Source organism: Falco naumanni, chromosome 5 (genome assembly GCF_017639655.2).
Source record: "Falco naumanni isolate bFalNau1 chromosome 5, bFalNau1.pat, whole genome shotgun sequence".
NCBI lineage: Eukaryota > Metazoa > Chordata > Aves > Falconiformes > Falconidae > Falco > Falco naumanni.
Genome location: NC_054058.1, coordinates 32,281,312 through 32,306,864, shown reverse-complemented (window position 1 = coordinate 32,306,864; position 25,553 = coordinate 32,281,312). Strand labels below are relative to the sequence as shown.

The 25,553-nt window shown below is 45.0% G+C and overlaps 1 protein-coding gene across 3 annotated transcripts in view; it reads right to left on the bottom strand.

Annotated features, from left to right (window-relative positions):
- The window catches only part of BTBD11 (BTB domain containing 11), a 180,655-nt gene that overhangs the window by 104,246 nt on the left and 50,856 nt on the right, over positions 1–25,553 (bottom strand). Inside the window, exon 1 of one of the 3 annotated variants that reach the window (XM_040596201.1) lies at positions 2,110–2,191. The exons of the other annotated variants lie outside the window; for them this stretch is intronic. The gene's annotated coding sequence lies outside the window, so the exon portion shown is untranslated. Of the gene's footprint in view, positions 1–2,109; positions 2,192–25,553 lie in introns of those variants that run through there. 3 annotated transcript variants of the gene reach the window in all.

Below are 25,553 nucleotides of genomic sequence, written 5' to 3'. Positions count from 1 at the left end.
ATAGGCAAATGGGAAGGCATGGGGGGTACGAGAGCTGTGCTCCCCCTCCACTGCAGGCTCCTCCTGCCACAGTCCCATCCAACGAGCAGCCTGGCAGGCTCCAGCAAGGCTGCCTTCAGCATTAAACATCTATACGATGGAGCCCTTGATCTGAATGCATGCCTACCCTTTGCAGTGTTTACTGCTTGTTGGAAGCTGTACAAAAAATACTGCCTTACCTCCACTGCTTTCAGCACGTATCTCACCTCTGCTCCCAGAGTTCAGACCCAAAAGGTGCTGAGTAATCTGGCTGTCACCCAGGAAGGTGCTTAAGGCGCCTCCTTGAACTCTGACATATTCACACCTCATGAGCTTAAAGGCTTTGCCAGGTTGGTGCTGCAATGCTGACACTGGGTACACCTCTTTACCACCATCCACGCAAATACAAGCAATGTGCACTTCTCTCTTGCTCACATGCACACACTCATCCCTAACTCTGCCTAAGCACAAAGCAAAACAAAGAGCTGCCTGCATGCAAACATCCCCGAGAGAAGGAACCACATGTGGCAGATGCTACTGCATTGCTTAATGCATCATTTATAGCCTTTCAGGGACTGTACTGCTGTGATGAGTAATTTGGCTAGAATATTGTCCAGAGACCGTACCGCGTGGATTAGGGCACTTCAAAGGTCACTAGCTGGGTCAAAAGCAAGAAAGCCCTGCTAAAACCAAAGTTTACCATCAGCATTGATCTTGCAATGAGAATGAGAGCAGGAATGGGCTCTGCAATGTCAAAACATTTATTTCTTTCACTGCTGAGCCTCCTTATGTATAGCCTACATATAAAACATGCTGCAGATCTGTCTGTCAGAAAGCTGAGGCTGGCAGCACAGTGTCTGTTAGCATCCATGTCCAACCCTGACTTCAGCTGCTCTGCCAGCTGAGCTGAGTACAAATTCAAATGCAAGGAGGCTAGCAATCAGAAACCACTTCTCCACCACAAGCACCTTTTCCCTGCCCCACAGCGATGCAAACATCACATCTGAAAATGAGATGAGATAATCTTAACTTGTCTTTAACAGAAAGAGTCTCAGGTCAGCTGGGATGGCGACTGCTCAAGTGGTGCCTTAATTTACACAGCTGTAAACTCTGGCCACATATGAACCCAGGCAGGAAGGCAAGTTAATGAATTATGAACAAATATGGCGTGCCAAAACACATCAATCATCATCAGTCAGGGACAAGCAAAGCACCATCAATTCATAATGTTGACATTTGCACAAAACTTATACAAACAATCGGATCGCATGGCTGACTGGAAAAGGAGATGTTGGGTTTATGTCATTTAACACTGGATTTTTCACTGAATGCAAAATGCTGGAAGACTTTAAAATAAAATTGACAGAGTCAGTGCTCTAGTCAAGAGTCAGACAAATGGCCTTTGCCCACTAGAGAAAACAGATTAATTCACCTGTTAATTCTTTTCTTCAGTGCTGCTGGTGAAAGCCAGGCCAGCAGCCACCTCCCTAAACACAATGAAAACCTGAAAGTTTGTTTTACTCGGCAAAAAAAACTACACTCTTCTCCCAAGTAAAAGCACATTAAAAAAAAAAAAAAAAGAAAGAAAGAAAGAAAGAAAGAACACTACTGTTTTTAACTAGGTAATAAATGCTTTAAATCAATACAACAAGGCTGTACAAATGACAAGGAGCTAGAAGTTGCAGGCTGGCATTCCTAAAATTAGCTGGACTAACAATATTTTAATGAGCTATTTCAGAGGAAAAACTTGCTTATTGGCATGTCTTCTTTAAATTACTATTATCAGCTACTTAACATTATTTAGCCTCCTAACTTCCTTCATTTTAGGACGACTGATGGTTGCATTAGGACAGCTTGCAAAATGATCTAGCCTCACACATTTTGTGCCATGACTATGAACTGCAGAGCTTCCAGCACTCTCTCAGGCAGGAACAAGTATTTCCTGAAAGCGTGTTTTGGGCAGAGTGCATTCAAAGAAGAGGAAACTTCTGTGGTTTTCTTTCTCAACTGCCACAACAAAACAAAGCAAAAACAAAACAAAAAAAAAATATTAGGACTTCCTTGCATTTGAAATGAAAAGTGAAGACATACCTCCTAGACAGCAGAGCAGCCTTTGCTATAAACACAAGGTGAATGCAGTTCTTGTTCTAGGGACTGTACGGTTACCGATAACAGTTTTTCTTGAAAGCTTTTTTAAAAAAATCATAAAATGCTGCCCTTCATTTGCTGGAACACTTTTGCTCCGTGCCTCAGATCTGTCACTACAGCGTGTGCCAAAGCAAAAGCAAAAGCAAACCATTTCTGCAAGCGTGGGAGGTGGAATGGGAAACCACCTCAGCAAGGTGTGTGATTTCCACCACGAAGCAGAGCATCCCAAAACCATGCCCTGACCCCCAGCAAGGTTATGTGCTGCTCTCAGAGCCACCCAGCCACGTGGGTGTAAGGCAAGCGAACCCAAGGTAGGAGCACAGGGCTGTAAAGGTCTCAGTGAGATGAGAGCATCTGTAATATTTGCTCTTCAGCCAGCGTTCCCCTCTCCTTCTGCTACGTACATACAGAATTGTGTGCTGATGCAGCCATGCACAAAGGCACACACTTAAATTTCAGATGGTAAATACTGATTACAGTCACACTGCAAGTATTTTTTTTGTTGTTAAGGGGAGGTGCAGGATTAAATGCAAGTGGTTTGCTGAATCGATGTCTTGATCTCTTTTTACTTGTATTTAATCCTATGTCTAAGCCAGACCATAAGCCCCTGAGCAAAGAGAGAAAAAGCATCCTTCTGTGACCTGAATATAGACCACGCACAAAAACAGGCACATGAGAGAAGGGTTAACTATTTATGTGACGCTGGGTACAACCTCAGGTTTCACTTCACACATGAGTGAGATTCGGAGCAACTCTAAAAAAAAAACACCAAAAAACCAAACCACCAAAACTGTCAGGTATTTTCCCTCTCTCTCTCTGGGAAAAAGAAAAAAAGATAAAAAGGTCAAAGTCGGGGGGGAGGCAAGGGACATGCATTCGCTGGCCGGAGCTGCACCACGGGGTGTTGTTTCTGAGCTCAGGATGAGGTCCTGGGAGCCTCTCAGTTCTCCAGTAGCACATTGCAACAGCCAGAGCACCTGCCCCGCCTCACTCACCGACCTCCAGCCCTGGCTCTCGGCTCTGCTGGGACTCTCCTACTGGGGGCTGCACCTTCCAGCATCCCCTGCCGGGTCCGCACAGCAAATGGAAGATGCTGACAGCATCCCCCAGACTTTCCGTTTCCCTGGGATGTGGAACCTGGCCATAACGAGGTCTGTGAAACCACAGCCTGCCCTTCATCTGCCATGGTGCTGACTGCTGAAAGAAGGGCTCCAGAGAAAGGATCTTTCAAAACAAAATCTTATCTGAAGAGGCAGGAGAACTTTGCTGACTGTTTGAGCTGTTAAACCACAGATGTCGCTGGCCACCACGTGGAGCAGGAGGAAGGAAGAGAGCTCTGCGGACAGGAGTAGCGGCTCTTTTCTACACCCAGCTCAGCATGGCAAGTAATTAGTGCATTTGAAGGTCAATACGCTGCGATTGATTTTTCCTCTCACCTACCAATGTAAACTAGGAATAATTCCATCACAGTTGATGTAAACATTAGTATAAAATTGGTTTAAGTCAGAAAAGTGCTGGGTTGACTGTGTTACTGTATCGGAAAGCCAGTCTCAGAAGAACAGCCTTTATTTCCTTGCAACCATGTTTCATCAATAAAATTGCCATTATTATCTTTATTTGTTCTAATACCATTGCTCAGGTTCAGATCGTGCTTTCACACTGAAAAGTGTTTTCAAGTCAAAATCCAAAGACCCATGGAAGTCCACAAGCTTCCTTCTCATGTGCCACAAGCTTTAATTCTGCAGAATACCCAAGCTGAAAGTGTCACTAGCTGTAACATACCCAGCCTGAGCGATCCTCAGGTATGAACACCATCATCTTCCCCAACCTCATGCTTCTCCCTCAACAGAAGTGGAATTGCTTCTCTTACTTTCTGTAAGGATTGACAGACAGATTCTCCTTTTGTGGATGAATGAGGATTTATTTCTGCTTAAGGCACAGCCTCACCAATGCTGACATCCCATAAAGCAAGAGCTGGTGTTTCCTACTAACTGTAAAGAAAAGTACAGCTCCTTTGCAACAGTAAAAGAAAAAAGAATTTGTGGCTTAAATTTTATACATAAAAGGCAAGTCCCCATGTCAGCACCTGATGCTTGCCTTTTGCTGCTATGTGCTCATGTAGGATGATGCCCCACGCTGCACTCTGGTAAGCTCAGAGCCATGCCAGGTCCCGCAGCGAGGGACATGGAGGGACACCTGGACAGGGATTGCAGCAGTAGTCACCCTGCAGGACCTACAAACGATTTGGCAAAGCCAGGGTTTAACAGCCAGTCCCGACCTCCAAAGCACGAGAGGAATTTTCTAAAACACCCCAGAACAAATCAAGAAAAACTTCTTGCTGTACTTTGAAAAGATGACAGCAGATTTTTCCGCCTGCCCCTGAGCAGAGCCGGGGCACCTCTGCTGTGTGATGCTCAAAGCGAGGGGCTGCCTGCTCTATGCAAACAGCATCCTGCCTCCCACAGCTCAGATTTACCCTTCTGGAAATTTACCTGTAGGTGCTGCTGTCAAAAGTTTAAGTTCACAGTTGCCATCAGAAAGAGATTTGTTCTCCAGAGGTTTCTAAGGCTAGCTGCTATTTTCTCCAAGATTATAGACAATAGACAATGATGATGCTTATTATTATTGTTGTTTTCATCATCATTATTATTGTTGTATTCATCATCATTATCATTATTAAGTAAACCTGTCCAATGCCAGTCCTGAAGAAAGCTTGAGCTCGTTATCTGGGTCAAGTTTCTCTCAGTTTAACCAAGTATGTAAAAGCACAACAATGCTATCAAACGCGGATATGAAGCTTAGCAAAACATTAGATTCTCACACCAATTATTATCTCTCAGTAAGCCGACATCTATGGGATCACTCCTGGGCCTTTTAATTTAGCACGTCTTCTAATTAAAGAAAGATTAACTGTACTTCCAATAATTCCTCCTCCTTCCTCAGTCAGGCTCAGGCTTCTCTCTTCCTCCCGAGCCCCTGGGGAGGGTGGGCTCACCAAACCCATGTCCACCACAGCCCCCCCTCCTACCAGCAGGCAAAGCCCCAAGGCACCAGCTCCATCACAGCCCCAGCTCCCCCACAGAGCGCCTTCTTCCAAGGAAGGGACTCTCGCCATGGCTTGACCAGAACAATGGCTGGAAGAGCTTGCTGGTTTCCCATGTGCTCCCCTTGAAACCCAGGGGAAGAGATGGCCATCTCCAGAGAGGGGCTTCAACCTCCCTTCTTCTGACGAGTCAGTGGTAGAAAATTCACCTTCTCCTTCCAGAGCTGTGGTCAAGTGCCTGAATCGTGGCATTTGTGCTGAAGATCACACAGGCAGTCTTGGACGAGCCCACAACCATCTACTCAAGTCCAACCCGATCCCTTATCCAAAGGGATCTGCCATCTGACTCTGCTCATCCATGGTGCTTCCCTGGAACTCCCCAGAGGCTTCCCCAGCCCACAGCTCAGTTTCAACCCAGATATTTCAGGCACCACCTTTCCAGTATAAATGCTGTGGTGTTACACACCTACATCAGTTCAGGACCCGAAGCTCAAATCAGAAAAGCCTGCCTAAAAACTGGTCCTTGTACCCACAAAACCAGCCATGCCGGCAGATGGTCTGCAAACCATACACACACAAACACATACCCACAGCCACTCAGGGGTAATAATGAGGTCCCTACATGCAAAAAATAGAGCTAGTAAAACTGCCTTTCTATCTCATTTATCTTGATGAGGGAAAGCACCTGGTGTTATGTGAGTTTCAGGAGCGGTATAAAAGAGTCTGGCCTTCATAGGAGGGGCCCTGGCACAAAGCCCACCCCTGCCAGTTTCTCATAGCAATGGATTTCCCGTCACCTCCCCAGCATGCCGCCCCTCGAAGACAACTTATAGGGGACAGCTGGAGTCAACAGCAACTATCCATGAGAGGGTTTGCTTGAAATTTCCACTTGTGGAAACTTCATATAAAAGAGCAATCCCTTTGATATACACCTTGGGACACGGACAAACACCCCAACCAGCCTCTCCCACAAAGTGTAAATATTCATGACTTACCCAACTGCCACTGCAATCTCTCATAGGTGGCATGTACAAAGAGAGGAGCACTGCTGCACTTGAGGGACAAGGGTTCATTGTCTGTCTACCTGTAGCACAGAGATGGAAGACAGACAGGCTGCACAGGCACCCCATTGTGTACCAGCCTCAGCGGCTGCAGATGCTACCGACCCACCTTCTTCCAATAAGGTGAATAGGCTTTTTCCCCACACTGTCAAAGGGCTGGGAGCACATCTGCTAAGCTTAGCCTGCACCCATGCAGCTTTTTGGCAGCCCTGCATCCCACTCAGCTCCACTACAAGGTTACTCCCTGGTACACCAAGAAATGTATTTTCTCACTAGAAGTGCACAGAGCTGGGGAGAATCCAGCAAGGGGTGGCTGGGAAATGTCCTACCTATAAAAAAGGAGTTGGAACCCAGATGCTGGGAGCAGCTGCGTGCCCAGCCAGGGGTTCACACTCAAGCGGTGCAAGTGCGGTGGCTACAACAGCTGCACAATGTGGGATTTTATTAGGCTCGCTCCTACCCACACCTGCTGTGCTCTAACCCACTGACTGCTGTGCAGGCTTGGCTCGGCCTGTGGCAGCTCACAGCTTCAGCATGGGCATCCCCTTGCTGTGGGGGCAACAGGGCTTCCTTAGACCCAAGGTGTGAGCTGGTCCTCAACTACCTCCTTATCACCAGAGGTTCCCCAGGCTCACAGACACCCTGCCTCTACCACCACCAAACTCTGCAGTGCTTCTGATGCACAGTTTTCTGATACAATTAATATTAAGTCAAAATAAAAACATATTCAAAACTTTTTCTTCATGCAACTTACCACCAAAACGGTGGCTAGCCAGCCCAGGAATGCTAGTTCTCCCAGTAGAGTGACCTCATGAAGAGGTCACCCCACCCTGTGCCATATAAAGTTTGAGATGAGCAATGATTGCTAACTGCACCAACAGCAACGGATCAAAGGCTTATTCTCATGAAAGCTCATCATCAAAATGATACACCCATTCCACTCAAGAGAATTTGATAATGGACAATTTTTTAATTTGCCCATAAAATAAACTCTTGCTCACTCTCATTCAAAATCCAAGTGCCACTTCACCAAACACCACTTCTCTTCTACAGACAAGTTTTGCAGAAGGCAGAGATGGTTCATGCTGGATCCACTGCAAATTTTGAGTGTGACACTGAAGCACTCGCTGGTCATGGGTTTCATGCAACCCCATGCAATACCAGCTTCTCCCTGCCACCCACCAGTTCCCTTCCCATTTGATCTGAAGCTCTTTGATAGAACTTCATGTGGCAAACCTGCATGTGGCAAACCTAGCATGACATACCTCCTGGGCAAGGCAAACACTAAGTCACACCAGTAACAAAAGTGGGCTGTGAATCACTCCTGTCCCATGTGGAACAAGACTTTGTTTCTCCTCTTTTTCCTCCTCCACCCATTGCTGCAAAAAAACCTTCCAGTGTAAGACACGGGGCTCCATATAGCTCTGCTGTTGGCAGGGCCAGCCCTCAAGTAGATTACCTTTGCTCACAGATGATTCTCTGCAATGAGAAGTTTCTGCACAACAGCTTAAAATCCATCTTTCTGGGCGGTCTCCCTGCAAAGCTATAGTACGAGCCTTTCACATGTGAGAAAACGGCACTGCTTGTATGCAGACAGCTCCTAACTGTGGCATTTTAATTATGGGCTGAATCACATTCCAGCTTCTGTTGTAACAGCATGTAAGATAATCCCTTTAAATACCCACTCGGGTACCCACCCCAGCGCAGCAGTGGGAGAGGGAGAGGCTCCGCATCGCTGCTGCAGCTCCCCACCACCGACCCCTTCCCCTGCACTGCCCTGCTGGAATGGAGGGGTGTGTGGGACAGGGCTGGGAGTGAGCAGGGGGTCAGCTCTGTCCCCAGGGCACCCAGTAGTGCAACTTTCACCCCGGGGCCACCGTGCACTGCCACGGCCTCCCCAGGCAGAGGGGAGACCCCAGGAACGTGCTCTTCTTCCTTCACCTCTGCCACAGCCCTCCCAGCAGCTTTGGTCCTGCTTTGCACATGGGGTGAGTGGGAAGTGGGACACCCCCCAACAAGCTGCTGCAGAGAGCTGCCTTGCTCCTGGCAGGAAGGGGAGTCGGTTGGGATGCTCCCATCCCCACCAGCAACACCACACTGCTCCCTGTGACTTAAATCATGTCTGGGTGTCTGACAGCTCTGCAGGCCTCTGTTTCTAAGTCATCTCAGCAGCCCACTCTGCAATGACTGATAAATGTCTTTTAAAAAAGAAAAATAAAATAAAGAGAGAGAGAAAAAAAAGAGTATTACCAAAGAATCTTGGTATTACCCCCCCCCTTTTTAACCAAGAGTATTACCACCCCCCCCCTTTTTTAACCAAAAATATAGTACCTTCATTGTGCGATGCCAGGTGTGAACATCACGTTTAACATTTAAGAAATCTGAGATTGTTTAAAGGGAGGAGAGTCTGTTTTACCCTACAGGCACTGAATTTAGAAGGGCAGGCAAGCCAGCTTCAATCTACACTTCAGTAAACGTGGCTGTGAACAACATCACCTGCACCTGCGGTATCAGCTCCAGCGGTGCCAGCCAATCCCCAGGTAAGTACCTACCTTCCTTTTTGGAAGAGAACAAAGAAAGGCTCATCTTACCTTAGGACTACAGGCACAGAGCTTGGGGCCTTCACCCCACACACAGTTAAAAGTTAGTGAATTCACATTTACAGGGCAATTTTCATCTTCTTTCTCTTCTCAAAGGAGAATGACTCCTCCTTTCTATCCCGTGGCAACTCCTACTCCCCCCAAGACCTAAATCAACCTGTCTGTCTGATTTTTCTTTTTCTTTTCCCCAGTCTTGGAAGTTTGAACTAAAAGAAAAAAGGAAACGGTTGACAGAAGAACTAAATATGGAAAAGTGCAACCTCATTAATCAACTTGAAGAGCTCCCAGACACAAAGACATTCTGACAAGGGAACTTCCATGAACTCCAGTACACTGCTTCAGACATCCTACGTATATGTCCATCTCCCTGACAGTCTCAGGGGGTGCACAGCCCACATGCCTGGGTTTGAACTCAAAGGTGCAGTCCCTGGCCATGCCTCTGTGCTTCTCCCACCGCTGGACCACCCCGACAGCACATCCTCCCCGGTGCTGCAGCAATGACCAGGGCAAAATGTGGTGACCCCAACCACTGCCTATTTCTCTACACAGCCTTTTTTACCTATTTGAACTTGCAGTCCAGGGGAAAAGGACAAACTGTAAAGCTTTACAGTGGAAATGTATCTCTGAATTGTGGTAATCTCCCTCTGCTCTGCTTTACTTGCTCTTACCCATAGCCAGACCAAAATAAGGCCATATAAAGATCCAAAATCCTACAACAGGACAAGGGCAAAGACCATTACAAAGGCTTCAGTGAAGATGAGCTAAATGCAACCTTTTATTCTGTGCTATATCATTGATTTGTCATTCACCAGCAGCCAGGAATGATGCTGCTGCTTCCCTCAGAAACTCGTCCCAGTCTGAAAACTGTAAAATTGCAAAGTCCTTTCTGTTCTATCCCACCTGAATACAGCCAAGTTTCACTGTGAGGTTCAATCCATTAGCTGATTAAAAGCTATAGATCATGCTGTCCTGAACACATTCAGGCCATTATGAGTAAGGCCTGTCAGAAAAGATTCCAGCACAACTGGTATCTTTGAAATTGTTCGGGCTACAGTTAATAAAACTTCACGTTCAATCATTCTTCAAGCCCGTAATACCAACAGGCAAAGAAATTTATGGTATTCTTTGAAATTACATACTGAGAAGTGAGTTACAGGTACACCAGTTTTAATTCCCAAACAACAACAAAAAATTTATCTCAAAAGAATACCAAAGTTGTAGTTGCATGCCAGCAACAGTCTGCTTAGGAGAATGACACACACACAAAAAATAAATTACTGATTAATTCCAGCTCTAATTTACAGATCTGCTTCCTACAGACTAAGCAAAACTTCAAAGTTTCCCTGTAGACAACTTTCTTCATATCTGTTTACTCCAATCCCTCCTTAAAACATTAAGGAAAATACCCTCTAACCAATGCATCCATTATTGACCGCTCTTAAAAGCCATCAGTTTACCAAGAGCAGGATTCAAAATCAGAAAAATCAGAATAAATAACAGAATTTTTAAGGGTTTGCAACTAAATGCTGACTGCTAAGCAGCCGCTGTTTTTCAGCATTGCTACAAGAGCTCTTTCCAAGTCACCTCCCTATACGCCAGCAATGCCAGTCCCCAGTACTCAGCAAGGCGCTTCCCTCATGCTGAAAATGCAGTTGTGCCACCGAGGGTGGAGTGGGAACCTGCACGGTCTGGCAGGCCCCACCTCTGCCGCGCTGGCACATATACCAGCTGTAGCTAAATTAGGCAAGTAAATCAGGAGAACGCACCTGGCTTCTGAACATCCCCAAGTTTACTCGACTGTTGCCTCTTGACGTGAGTTTCGTCTTCAGGGACACAAGAAAACCACTGGGTCTCCTCTGGCCAAGTACGTCCCCCCTAATTTCTGTCAACTGAAAAACCAGTCCTTCTAAAAGCACTCTGCAAATGCACCTGGATACGTCACTGTCTGTATTGGTGTCACAGCGAGCCCTCTCTTACAGGAGATTTACAAGACTTCCTAGAGGCTCAGCAAACCATCTCACTCTTTCAAAACTTTATACGATAAATAAGTCAAGATTTTTCATCTGCACATTACAATGATATTTAAGGACTTGCCTTTTAGAGCAGCAAAACCTAAATCTTGTCAATTTGCTAGCTGCACATTATTTACCTAAATAATTTATTCTTATATGCTGCAAATGATCTTCAAAGAGATTGTAAAGGTTCCCAGTGTATTCAGCATTCACGGCCATGAAACAGATCGTTTATTCAAGTATTTTTAGCTCCCTTTCCATTTGCCAGCTAGTTACCGTGTCCTGATCCTAAGCTCACCAAAGGCAAAGAAAAGACTCTGTAATTATTTATGACTCCTTCACCTGCCATTCTACATGAATGGTACCCTGTGAGTATTTGCAAATGTTCTGTGACCTTGTGAATTATTTTATTGTAGGATGTAGAAAAGCAGTTTTTCAAAGTGACAGGGAGTCATTTACAACCTGTGTAGCCTTGCAAATGACTTAAGTGCAACTCCACAGACGTGGTATCATTTAAAAATGTATGTTTATTGTTAAAACATCCTCCACTTTCAGAAAAGAAAATAAATACTGGGGGTGCGGGTGGGGATTATTTGTAATTGTGGCTATGTTTGCCCTCAAAAAAAAATCTTATCCTAGAAAATATTCTTGGTCTTACTACCCTGTTTAAAAAACAGCTAACAATAAAGGTTACCAGATCTTGTCTGTTTTGAAAACTGAAGATATTGAATAACAATAATTATCCCAATTTATGGATCACAATCAAAATATCTAAAACGATTTTTTTTTTCTGCTGAAACTATGAGGATGAAGAGAAGGAAAGGAAAGCTTCTCCAGGAAAGGAGCCTAGAGCTGAGCCACAGAAGATGAAGAGCATTTATTTACTTTCGAATAAAGGGAGGGACTTTTGGGCAACAGGAAGGGTTGGTTTAACCCTTTTTTACTCTTCAGTTCCTAAAAGCATTCCAGTGGCACCATGGATGCACAGTTCAGTTGAATGCCAACGAGCTTCCTTTTTTTAGACTTACTTTTGCACAGAACTCATAGGTAATCCACTGTAAACTGCAGAATAGAGGTTGAAAATTAAGTGCAAAAGGGCTGGCAAGCAAAGCAGCCATACAAACAAATCCCACCAGGGACAGATAAAGAATCCAGACTAGTGGATCATGTGATTTTTTTGACATTTAGGCTCCCCACACACAATTTCTGTACATGCATTCTGTTATGACCTCGCTGATCACCTGCTGTCACCTGTAACTGGAAAGAAAACACAGCATTTATCTCAAAAGGAAACAAAGCAAGTGATCACCAATATTCCTAGAAGCCTCAACCTTCAAAAATAAAAGCTTGATTTCTTAAGGCAGCGAGACTATGAAATAAGAACCTAAGAAATCAATAGAATGGCAACTTGACTGATAGTACCAAGTCTATAAAAGAAAGTTTTCAAGACTCACGAGTTACTTCAGTCAACCAAACATTCTCCTTAGTTGAACTCACATATATCTAACACATTGGTGTAACCACAAAAACCCAAATCTGTGCCACCTGCACTTGGGACAAAAAAATCAGATAACTGAAAGGAATACTTTGAGGAGGACAAGAATAATCAAAGGTCTGGACCTGTGAGAGAAGAGTGATCAAATTTGCTCTGAGGTCAGCAAACACATCAAAGGTTGCTGCAAATAGCAACAAACTGATTTGTTCTCCACAATGACAGCGCACAGAACAGGAACTTACAGGCTCAAACCGTAGCAAGGAAGACCTAATTCAGGCATTAGGGAAGGCTTTTTTTCCAGTGGTAAAGATAACCCTGGGCAGGTTTGCTGAGGGACCCTGTGGAATTTCCCATATTGAAGACCTTTACAAACTGAATAGGCAAACTCTGCCAAAAATGGCAAGCAAAGATATCCTACTGGGTGGTAAGGGGGTGGACTCCTGAAATAATTCCCAGAACTATTCTTGTGAGTGTGTGATAGATTCTTGGACTGAGAGATGGTAAATGCCATTAATCAAGAGCAGAGATTAGCAGTTGCTCCTGTTTGTGGGCAAGGCAGGAGGAAGGACAATGCTGACTGAGGGGTGGAAGGACACCATGCGCTATCAAAACACTTATTGGCTGGTATTGCTCGGGTTTAAGATGCTAAACTAATGACTCTTATTACATAAATGGTAAGCCACAATACATGCATTGCTTGTTTAGTGCTAAGCACAGACATATTATTGGTGAAAGAACATGGACAAGGCTTTGACAAATACACATACAACAATGTGTTTCATCTCTGGACCTCAAAGCAACTCAACGAGGCTCCCACTGCAAGTACCGACATCCCCACTTTACACAGAGAGGTAAGGCAGAGCTTAGTTTTCTGCCTGCAGCTAGGTCATGGTGATGGGAGGTATGGACACCCCAGACAAAGCGTTCGTTATCTTCTCACCCTCCCAGCACCCAGCACTATTTTAACCACTGTGAGATTTCCAGCTGATATAAATTGACTGACTTCTTAATGACTACCTGAGGACACAGAGCATCTTCCCTAAACTTCAGAACAGCAGTGGCTCTAGATGATTGAAAAGTAACTCACTGGGAGAAAAAAATGGGTCTGAAATAATCTGACAGAAGACCTGAGGTGGCTGCCAGGAGCATAGTAAGCTCTGGAACTGTGTTAGCTTCCAGATCTGTATGTCTGCGTCCTGAGTTTTTCAACTAAAAATGGAGGTTTAGAAGACTATAAAGCTACCACTGATAAACATGGGAACCCAGGATATGAGCAATGTTTCAGCCACCTCTGTTTGCCCTCTGTTTTGTATTAGGGGACATTTATTTAAAAAACCAAACAAAATTGCCACATGGGTGTATTTATAAACAAATCAAGTAACATTTCCACCCAAACCTAATCCTAAAATTACAAGTATGCTTCCAGCTGAAAGGAATGACAACACAGTTACCTTTACAGTAGCATCTGCTCCAAGCACTTCTCACGTGTTTGCTGTCCCCAGCAAATAAGACAATACTGCTCCAGTGCAAATGAGGCTTGGGAAAGGAGATAACACCCCAAACCATCACTTCTCAGGCTCACCAAAGAGCGAGTACAGATTCGATAAACAAACTATTGAAACTCTCTGACAGCAGTCAAAAGGAAAATTTATTCCTTGAGACTCATTTCCAAGTTTATGAAGTACATTGGACTAAAAATCACTCATACACTAGCAACACTTCAGAAAAAGACCTTTTGAAAGCCTGTCACTGTAAGTAGTCAGGGTCACTCACTGCCAACCACAGCTTCCTGCTCATGAGGACTTTTCAGATTACACCAAGTAATGTATTGGATTTGTCAAAGGGACACAGACTTAGCAGCATGCAATGCATGCCTATTGCAACGATGCTCAGCTCCAGACTCTTCCTGGAAGACATCACTCACACTCGGTACCACCTTCCTACATGGTTTGGAACACAGGTTTTGGTGGGACCCCAAGAACAGGCATACTGTGCTCCTTCGTTATACTGGTTCTTGGGGTCCTGCCACACAGCAATGAACACTCATCCAGCCACTCCATCAAGGTCCCTGCATGCCAGGTGGCCACTGTCCTTGCAGGTATCCAGCTTGCAGGTCCAGCATTCCTTGGCACCACCTTTCAGCAGTAGGATCTCAAACGAGGATAGATCGCAGCCACGTTTTTATCCCTGGAGGTTCAGCCTCTGATGTCTTACCTTTTTAAGCATGCATGTTACGTCTTCAGACTGGCTGTCTGAAGACATCTTCAATACGTTTCAATCACTAGATTGCCCATAGAGCTGTTATTTTCCTACCTATTTTAGCTGCTGGAGTAATCTGACAAAATATTTTATCTAAAACCTCCTCCAACCTAGTAAGATTTTACTGCATGCTGCATCCAGTACAATATAGCCAGGAAACATGGATTTCGCTTAGACATATTAATGTCAGCTCTTCCTACCCAAGGGATAATGCCTGCCAACATGGTAAAAGACATTTTCCTGTCAAACCTCTGAATATGGAGACATCAATACTATCCTTCAGGGCAGGCCCCAAAGTTTCCAAGCAGCTTAAGAAGAAGCAGATGCTCATTAGAGATTTTTTTTTTTTTTCTCAGGACAAAAAACTTTTTCAAGTTGAGAATTAAATTTAGTTTACCTTTTTGGGATCTCTCTGTGCCTGGTAAGTTGGAAGCCTGACAGGCACAACTAAGTAACAGGGAAACCCAACCTGGGACACAACAGACTGAACAGGACTGATTACCTATTTATTTTCCCTTTCTCTCCCTTCATCACCCCAACATGCCTCTTACCAACTCCTTGCAAGTGATGGGGTTGTAGATGATGAGGGGGTGCAGCTTGACTCTCAGAATCTAACAAAATATTCCTGAAATCACATCTCAGAAAAATGGCTCAGCTTTAGCAAAACAGCATCATTAATTATTTAGAGGAAAAGTGCCAAAAATATTCCACTCAGTCCTATTATCCTCTTGTAGCTGTCTTTGTAGAGGAACTTCCAGAGCTCTTTAGTTTGTATACCTGAGATCTTAAAACTTTTCTAAAGGAAAATTAATAACAAAAAGCACCTGAACGCCTGTCTGAAAACTGCAGCTCTAGACCACCTACAAAGAGGTGGCACTTTATGCCCTGCGGCCTAAGACTTCCTCTCAGTTGCAAGTAAACACCGAGTCCAAGAAATTTAGGTACAAGTTTGTGTTTCCCATCATTCTAGTTCATCTCCATAAGGACGCTGCTGTTATATATGCTGGTTTTGGACATCAACTCAACATTAAAAAAAAAAAAGCTGTCAACTATTTTAGTTTAAGTTTGCATCACCCACTGATGGATGGGATGAGCTCTCCAAGTCTGATTTGCAGTACAGAATTTGGTGCTTCCTGAACAGATTCCTACATCCATAAAGGCTGTATTACAATCATGGCAACATTAACACTGAGCCTACTGCTACCTATTGGAAACTAAAGGCAATACTACGGAAGAAAGCATCTATAAACTATGGTATATGATATAACCGTCTTGACATCTTTCTGAATGACAATTCAATTGTCTCCATCCTAGAGATAACACAAGCTTTGCTCAGGTCCATCAATCTGTTATCAAACATAATACAGCTCTTTGGAGTTCCAATTAGCAGTGCAGATCAGGTGAACATCAGTAACTTTTTATGTATTTTTAACTTCCATGCAAAATGTTACTGGATAAAAAGATAGTCTATGTGAATGCTCCTTTTTGACTGCCTTGCATGATGGCACTGCACATTGCTTTTCACTCACATAATACAGCTTTACCGAGTACTCCTACAACCATTTGCTTATTCTGAATGCAATGAAAATTAAGATTATTTCTAACTATTCATGTTAAATGTCCATTTGAGGATGTCTCCTACCAAACCTCCAGACCTGAAGTAGGTCAACTACAGTACAGGCTAGAGTCTGATAGAAGCTGTTTTGCAAGGACTTTGCTCAGTCATTTTCTTGGTTACCCTCTCAAAAACAAAAAAACCCCACCCAACATGGATGACAAGATTTCAGTCCCTACCAAATCAGAGCTATACAATGGGGTTTATACTGAGTAGCTGCAAACCCAAAAGCAGGCCCAAAAGAGAATCATTACTGTCATTTAATAAATCAACAGCATAAAGTCATGTTGGAGAACGTTTGTGTTTTGAATTACACCTACAGTGGACCTTATGGAACCACACCTCAACTTCAGCAGGGTTTCTCTGCAATGCTGCACGCTAAACCACCACCATTACCAGCAAGAGACTAGTAACGCAACCCATGGCACATCTTACCACTACTTCTGTGGTCTGGAGAGTACTATCCATCCTCACAACCTTTAACTGCAATAAGATATTGCCAGGTACTTCAACAGCAGCTAACTTCTTGAAAAGCACAGCTACCATCACTGTTTTCTGAAGCTCTTGCCTTTCAAACATCATTTCTTTATACACACTTAGGCATCAACTCCAGAAAGTAAACTACAAGCTTTTGCTTGCCAGGAGTGGTGGGAAAGATGAGTGGAAAGCATGCCCTGATTTGAAATCCTGTAGTTTCCTGTCTTGGCAAGGGAAACAGGAGGAGAAAGACACACTTCTCCACCCAACTCTCTCAGGTCCATCGGCACATCCATCCTGCCTGTGTTCTCATGTCCCACAGCTGGGGCACCCCACAGGGTGCCTAGCTAGGATGGCTCTGCTCCCTGCACCAGCCTGCAGGAAGGACTCTCCTGAACAAAGCACCATCATTCCTGACCAAGTCTCTCATTTGGGCTATTAGTTTTCTCTTGCATGAAAATGCCTTTCCAATCTCCTCCAGCTGGGGTAATGCCTTTGGGACCAGTTTTCTGGCTACGGACCACAGCAGCTCCCCTTTGCACCTCAACCCTGCTACATGTGCCAGAAAAGCTGTCCCCACAGACTCTTTAATGAGAACAAGCAATGACTCACTGAATTAAAGCACCCTTAGTCCTAGTGGCTACAAATTTAGCACAGAACTGCAAAGTTTTCTGCTGAGCTTCAGCCTGTCCTTGATTTCCACCCAGCCTTACAGAGAAGCATCCCAACCTGACAGAGGAAGGATGTTTCACCCCATGTCACCCTCGTAGGTAAGCAGTGGGGAGGACAATGGCAGAAGGCTCCACACAACCCCCATAGCTTGGCACGGAGGCTGGCCAGGCCCCCAGGGGAAGGAAACACCAAAAAAAAACACCTCACCTTGTTCACCAGCCAGGTCCCCAGGGGTGCTTGTAGCCACAAAACCCACTGCTCTGCCCCCACAGCCTCAATCCTGGAAGTGGAGTGGGGACAACTGCCCTCAAAATCCTTCACCATCACCAATGGAGGACCCATGGATAGAGGCACTACCCTCTGCCAGGGTCTCCTGCCCCTGTGCCCCTGGGTCTCCACCACGGTGCTCGGCTGTTCTTCTCCAGGCAAACATTTCCATTTCCTCGTCACACCCAAATCTCCTCCGCGGTCACTTCCCCAGCAGATTTGATTAAAGCTACACATTTTTTCACATCCTCTAAATAAAGAGTGGGTTATTCACATCCACAGTTGTTCTCGTACATGTTTCTTTACCTAACTATTGATATTTATACACAACCCTTGTAACCATTACAAACTAACAATTGGCGAGACCTGTTGCCCTGCAAACAGCCACAGCCCACTAATCCTGCTGCAATAACCAGCTTTTTGCACATACTCATTTAAGCTGACATTTCTCCTGAGCAGTTTCATTATCCCAGCCCTCAGCCAGCAAGTCCAGCCCCCCCTTGGGAAATCTCTGCCTCCTTGATTGCCTCACTCCTTTGACCCGTGGCAGGTCTGGTCCTGTTTGCATCCAGCCTCCCCCAGGTCATTAAAACTAAGGGGAGAGCTGGGGGAACCCTACAAGAAGTGCAGGCTTGATATGCTAATAAGTCCCATGTTAGCACTTGACATCGTGGGCAGCGCTGCTGCAGGGCTGGTTTCAGGCAGGAGCAGGTATGTGGGGCCAAGAGGCGTATGTGCACCTTGCTAATTGTCTTCAGACAGGACATTCCAGCACCTTCGAGGTGACCCATTAACAACTTGCAGGATGTGGTAATGAATACGGGGCAAAGAAGTGCGTGCACACCCAGCAAGGCAGTCTATTGAGCCCACACTTCAAAGAGAAACCTCAGAAATTAGACATCTGATGTGTTAAAAGCACTGGGAATGGTACATAAATGAGTTCTTACACACTCACAGACATCTCCCTCACCGCTACCACGGGCTGTGCCTGTGCCTTATTTCCTGGGCTCAACTACAGACACCACCACCGATACGGCTGTTCAAAGCCTATGAGGAACTGAATGTGTGGTGGGTTTAAACAACACCCACTCCATGCTACTTATTTAATTACTAGGATGCTTTCCCAGAAACCAATTTTGCCAGCCTTGCTCTTTGCTTCAGCAGTGCTCCAATCAATTGAGAAATCAGGGCAGTCAACTCTGGGATCAAGGAATTGCTTAGACAAATGGAAAACTGGAAAAGGACCTGAAAATCAGCCAGGAAAAGGACCTGGAAATCTCCCTTAATCACTCTTTTGATACTATGATAAGAGGCTTATTTGTACCTTGGAAAGCCGATTTTTTCTCATCCCTTTTGAGCAGCAAAGTAAAAGCAGCAAAACAAAGACAAGCAAACCCAGGTATGAAATGTCACCATGAAAGTACAGCACAGTTATGCACAGATAAGCAAAAAGAAAATGCCAGTGACAACAGGTGTGTTTGACAGGGAGGGGACTGTTTTTGCACTGCAGTGAAAAGCAATTAGAACTATCTAATAACCCAACCCCTTTCAAAGGGCAGGTTTATTTGATTATTTATTTTTTAAAAACAATGGCAGGGCTGAGACAGATTTTGCCAACACTCAAAACAAGTTTTTGTGATGCTCATAACACTTTCCCCACTGGAAACAGCAGATAAGTTGCTCTCCATCAGCACATATTCAGTGGGTCCCTATCAACACACACAGCACCAGTGATGCATCTCTATCTCTCATCCAGAGAAGAGGCAAGAGATTTTTTTCCCTAGATAATCTAAGGCTTCTTGGGGAAGCCCATGTATTATTCACTAAAAATCTCTAACGCCCATTAAATTATTGCTAAAGGTCAACATTTTATATTCCCCATGAGAACAGATGTGTTTTGTTGCCCTGCAGCATAAATACTTGCGGTAACATCTCTTTAAGCACAGGTCCCCCTCCCTCCGCCCCCCCGCCCCCCCAAGAGGAAAAGTGAGGCAGCTGGGATAGGGACCTGCCCTCCCCACAGTTTTCCACTGTCAGCTTTAATTTTACTGTTTTAACATAGTCCTCAGCGCCTGTGGTTATAAAGAAAGTCCTTGACACGACATAGCAATAGCGAGACTGGCTGGGGCACTCCAAGTTTACTTTTCTTCAGAGGGGAAGGGGGACACCTCTTAAATGTCAAAGAAAGGTTGGGGAACACCAGCTCTCAGTCTGAATTACCGGATGGAGTGAGTAAACTCCCCAGTTTCACATCTGCCATCACAGCTCTGAGGTCAGCAATGCCGCAGATTTTATGCGCAATGATGCAAAACACCTTGGGGCTGGACTTTCCTGGGGGATGGAGCCTGCTTCTGCTAAGTACTCTCCATGGGGCCATTGGCTATGGCACCCTATGGAAGGGCAGCCTAGTCCTCAGCAGTTTCTGCTCCCCGGATCTGTGGTTACAGGAAACATGTCCAAGCAGTTCCGCAAAGATGTCCCTCCACCTCTTTTTTAACTCCTCATACTGCCAAACTGAAGACTTTTTTGGCTACATGATTCTTCTTAGGATCTCTTCTCCTTTTCGTATCTTGTGGAGAGCATGGAGATTTAGCATCCTTGCCCTAAGCGCTCCTTCCAACAGAGCAGCAGAAGAAATACCTGTATCTCCCAGGGGAAGGAATTAAGCCAGTATCTCACTGCAAGCATCCTTCAAGGTGATGCTGACAATAGTGTCTGCTGTTAATGCGGCTCCAATAGCTTATATAAATCAGTGCAGGTACCAAGCTGGAAACATTCAGAAGCATCAATCCCAAACTCCCCCACACTGGCACTAAAATTTATGGTCAGACTACCTCCTGATCATCAGCGTGCACATGTTGCCTGCCTGAGATACGAGTATTTGCCATCACACACACCCCCACACCCCCGTCAACTACTCTTGCTCCTGCTCATTCGAAGTCAGCAGGATCTACACAGCAAATTTTCAGTATCTATTTCATCCTGTTGATAATGTCTATAAATTACTTGGAGAAACCAGCTGTAAAATTGCTAAATTGCTGATGACATGAAACTGAAGGGAGTAGTAAATACAAAGCAACCACAAGAGAGATCCAGAGGGATTCAGATCACTTATGTAACTAGGCCAGTACACTGAAAATTAAATTTACTGCGGAGCAAACAAAACTATTGCTCAGTTATTGGAAAACTGCAGAAGCAAAACCCCTGCATTTCTGAACTGAAGCATAAGAGAACAGGACCATGAAACAGCAACAGACACCTATCAAAACTCTCTCTTGAAGGAAGAAAACTAACTCAGCAGAGCCACAGCTGTCATGGGATCTGCAGTAGCTGGGAACAGCATGGCCCTGGCAAAAGGCTGAGCCATTTGCTCATCACACTCCACTCAGAGACTATAGGGCGGGTACGAGAGCAGGCACAAGAGCAGGCTGCACAAGGAGGCTGCAAACAGAAAACATCTTTTCTTAACAAGCAGAATTGCTGTTTGATTATGAGCCCCGCCAAGGGCAAAGCGAGCTGCTCGGGGATGGGATGAGAAGTTCGTGGATCTGCCTGTGGCAGCCGGAGGGAGACCCAGGCACCTGAGCCCAATGAAAGCTCCAGACTGGGAAAGGCAGTGAGGCAACGAAATGCATGAAGGAGTTGTGCATATAAATATCAGCTTCCCAGACTACCTAAGTAAGGTCTGATTTGTCTCAGAGGCATGCAAAATCACCTGTGCATTACTTCATACACCTGTTAAACCCAGGCGAGCCCAGAGCTGGAGTTCAGGGAGAATGGGAACACAATGCAACAGCCCGATAATCGCATCAGGGGCAGCTCCGCCACAGCCGTGACTCTGCCCAGGCAACACTGTGGCACCAACAGGAGCCAAGGGAGCAAGGCAAGGGCACCCATCTGCCCTGGTCACCAGGAGCCCAGGGCTGCCCCAGCAGGGATGGCTACTGCACAGCAAAGGGGAGGAAAGGGGGATGCTGATGTGCTGATGGGGGTAGAAGCCAGAAGCCAAATCTAGTCTTTCCCTAGCATGATGTTTTTCCAAGGTTTTGCACTTCACCTACTTCATGCAGATCCCCATGAGGGCAGGGAGAAGACATGCAACTGCCAACAGACAGCTCCTCTGCCAGACCCCAAATCCTTGCTCCTAAGAATATCTCACCTGGGCCGTGCAACATATTTCCCCTTAATCTTATTCTTGGATAATATCTGAGCTATTTTGATTGAAACCCCCTCCCACTCCAAAATTAAAATAAAATATGCAAAAGCACCAGTTTTGCTGATCTTCTTGTGAAATTTCAGCACAGGGATTTACAACTTGGTGACACGTCAAACAGCTGGTGAAGTCCCAAAGCGCAAGAAGTAAGTCAAAGAATTTGATCTGCCGAGATTGTTACCTGCATTACATACTGTATTTTAAAGTTACAGAAGCAGAGACAGGGTCCCCACTATAACACATGCAAGAACTGTCTAGAGGATACAGGGAAGCATGTGCTTTGCTTTAACATAGCAGATCACCAGGCTGCTATTTCTGCCTCCAGCAGTGAGCAATACCTGATGCTACAGCAAAAGGTGAAAGTCTCAGGCTTCAGTGCTGCCAGGTCCTGAGAAATCCTGCAAAGTGCTGGGTGCTTCCACCTCCCCTCGCCTTCACAGGGTGCCCAAAGATGCTCACTGCTTCCTTGGCCAGTTTCGGGACCAAGACACCTAGGCGACTGTGCAGTGCGGCAAACCATCTCTTCTCATCTCTGGAGAAGCAGTTATACCCTGAAGCATGAAATTTGTTTAGCTCTATTTTCATATGCATAACAGAGTATCTAACAAAATTATATAATCGCTAAAATTTTTTTTTTAAAGTTAAGAAATCATTTTGATACTCAACACAACGACATCTAACAAGCATGAGGGAAGAGAGGAAATCTAAGGGAAAGATTAATTTTTAAGTGGAAGACACAGAATGGCCTCAAAAAGTAAAACCATTATGATACAGAACAATATTGAAAGGTAATCAAAAATGTTATTAGACATAATTTCAGAAGAATAGAAAAGGAAAAAATAATCAGTGCTGATAAGCCAAATCTCCCACTCCTAGATGCTCTTTCACACATGAAATTTTATTGTTTATAAATCTCTATCACATTTTGCAATGCAGAACTGAAAAACTTAAGAGTTTTTCATTTTCCATTTTCTTTTTATAATTGTAATATGGTTAGCTGACTGCATTAGCTTAATCATTGCCTCTCGATCCTAACAGAAATTTCCCAAGTGTCTTTCTCCTCCTTCACCCAGGCTGCACCCCTCTATGGCAGCCTGTTCTCCCAGGGCAGGGAGGCTCATGCCACCCTCAGCCCTGTTTGAGGGAGGCAATGAGGTTTCCAAAATATCGAGTTTCTCCAAAATGAATGAAAATTGACAATAAGACACAGGGTCAGAAGGAGCCAGAGGGCATGCTGCCTCTTGCCTGCCCGCAGCATGGAGGATGGGAGGGGGCTAGAAGGAGCCTTGGCACCCGAGGGGATTGATGAACAGGGATTTGGGATTTCCATGCTTGGGTGACACAGGCACACACAAATCCATTGAGAAAGCTGCTTTTAACGGCTAAATTGCTCTCTTTCCATCTGAGGCTCTGCTGGTTTTTTTTCCTTCTGCCCAACTTTAGCTCCTAATTCCACCACGCACCAGGGCTTCTGCTCTAGGACCCCACTGAATCATAGTGCTAAATTGGGAAGTCTCCCCAAATGCCTTTTGCCTTGCAGTGACTATTGTGGGACTTCTAACAGCAGCACCCAGAGGAGATAAACAATCCAGCAAGGAAATAAGAAACTGATGATTTTGGGGTTTTTCTCCCTCCCCACCCCCGCAATGAGATTTCAAACCAGATGTCAGTTCATGAATAAAGAAAAGGTTGCTTTGGTTTTCTTTCTAAGATAATGAAGTTTTGTATATTTTTAGTGCCAAGAAAATTAGATAACAGAAGAAAAAGAATGAAAGCAGCATGGATGCTAAAATTTCAGTTTTCCTGAGCTCCACCACATATAGGCTATGGCTGCATCTTCGCATGTCTTCACATAGGGAACAACCGAGTCTTCCTGGGTGTCAATGCATGTGATTTTAAGTCATACTGAAGTCAGTGGACAAAGGCACATGCTTAAATGCTATGTCTGAACAGCTCAAACTCTGAAGGACCTTCACTCAGCCCAGGGCCTCCTTTCAGAGGAAAAAAAATCAAAATCAAAAGACCATCATAAGACCATGAGATATCCCACACTGTCACAGCAGCTGATGGAGATTTAAAGGCATAGTAGGAGAAGAATAAAAAGATGGTAGCAGATGGTTAACATCGGTAGAAAGGCTTGAAATGTGGCAATCAGAATAACTGCATTTGATAAGAAACGCTAATTACTAGCTTTGCCTTCTACAGCAGCAGTGCTTGCACTGCATGCAACATGCACGTAACTGAGTCTGGGTTCTTTGCAGCTTGCAATGAAACCAAAGAGAAAGCCGAGATGGTTGGTAATTACCACAGGTAAGAAGTCAGTCTATCTGTGAACATACTAGGTCATAACTGATAAACATACCAATCTATATGGTTTCTGACATGAAGCGCGCTACTGTTGTGTTTGCTCAAGCTGAATTACTACCATTTGTCACCCACTCGTTCTCTCCCCAGAAGGAGCAGCATGCAGGAGAACCTTTGAACAAATCAGCCCTGCTCAGACGAAACACATGTGGCTACGCATTCATGCCAGGGCACCTAAAGACATGCTTCTAATGAGAGCTCCAAACTAACCCCATGGCACAGGACACACTCACAACTGGGCTTTTAGCGTGGCAGGCACCAACAAAGTAAGTCTACCCCAACAAGCAAGTCCATGTTTAGGATGATTAGCTAACACCTTTTCAAGTCAGATGTCTACTCAAAAACTAACCTTACTGAAGGGTCTGACCTTACCAGAGCTGAGTGCATCCAGCTTCAAGAGAGGTCAACATCCACCTTATTGGCAATGTTAGTTTAGCAGCATTGAAGGTGCTTGTGTTTCCTCAATGAAGTGGCAGGAGACCTGAGAGAAAAGCTGGTGGACAGGTTTCTGAGGAAGCAACATTCACTTCTATAAGTAGACTGCACCACCAAAAAAAGGAACACCAAAAAAATCTGTGTGCATGTTTGCATAAAGCATGGCTCCTACCACTGGTCCCAAGCCCATAAAGACCTCTTTAGCTCTTTCAGATGATGGCATGTCTGTGGGAGCCACAGTTACAGAAGAAAAAGTATAAATGGAAGCATTAATTTCTCTGTCACTAGCATTTTGCTCGCTGCTGACCAAGTCAACATCTCAGTAACTATTTATTTACACCCACAGCAACCAAGGATTCATTCCAGAGACATCAAAAATAACTTCCAATCCCTTGCAAACAACTTGCACTCCTCCACTGATTACCAGGTCACCTTAGCTTGAGGGTCTTTAAAGACAGCTCCTGACCTGAAACTAATGCCTCAAGTTCCAGCTTCAGCTGCCACTGGAAACATCTTCAGTGCTCTGGGTTCACTTTACCATTTAAAAACTCAATTTGAAATGATCTAAACTTACAAAAGTCGATGAGCTACATTTCTGGAGGAGTATCACTTGGGCCATGGCTCAGGAAAGCAGGTACTGACCTGCTGCTGCCACCACTGGGACTCTAGCATGCACCTCAAACCCAGCAGGTGCTCAAGCGTTTCCTCGATACTAGGACCTGGGCTTAAAATCATCTCTGGCCACTGTGCCACCCATGGTGGTGCCCACTGGCTGTGCCCAGCAGGGTATGATCACCCTGCAAAAGACAGTCCCTACCACCAGAAGCCTGCAGTATCTAAAGTGGAAACTCCATGGCCCTTCCCAAAGCAATCT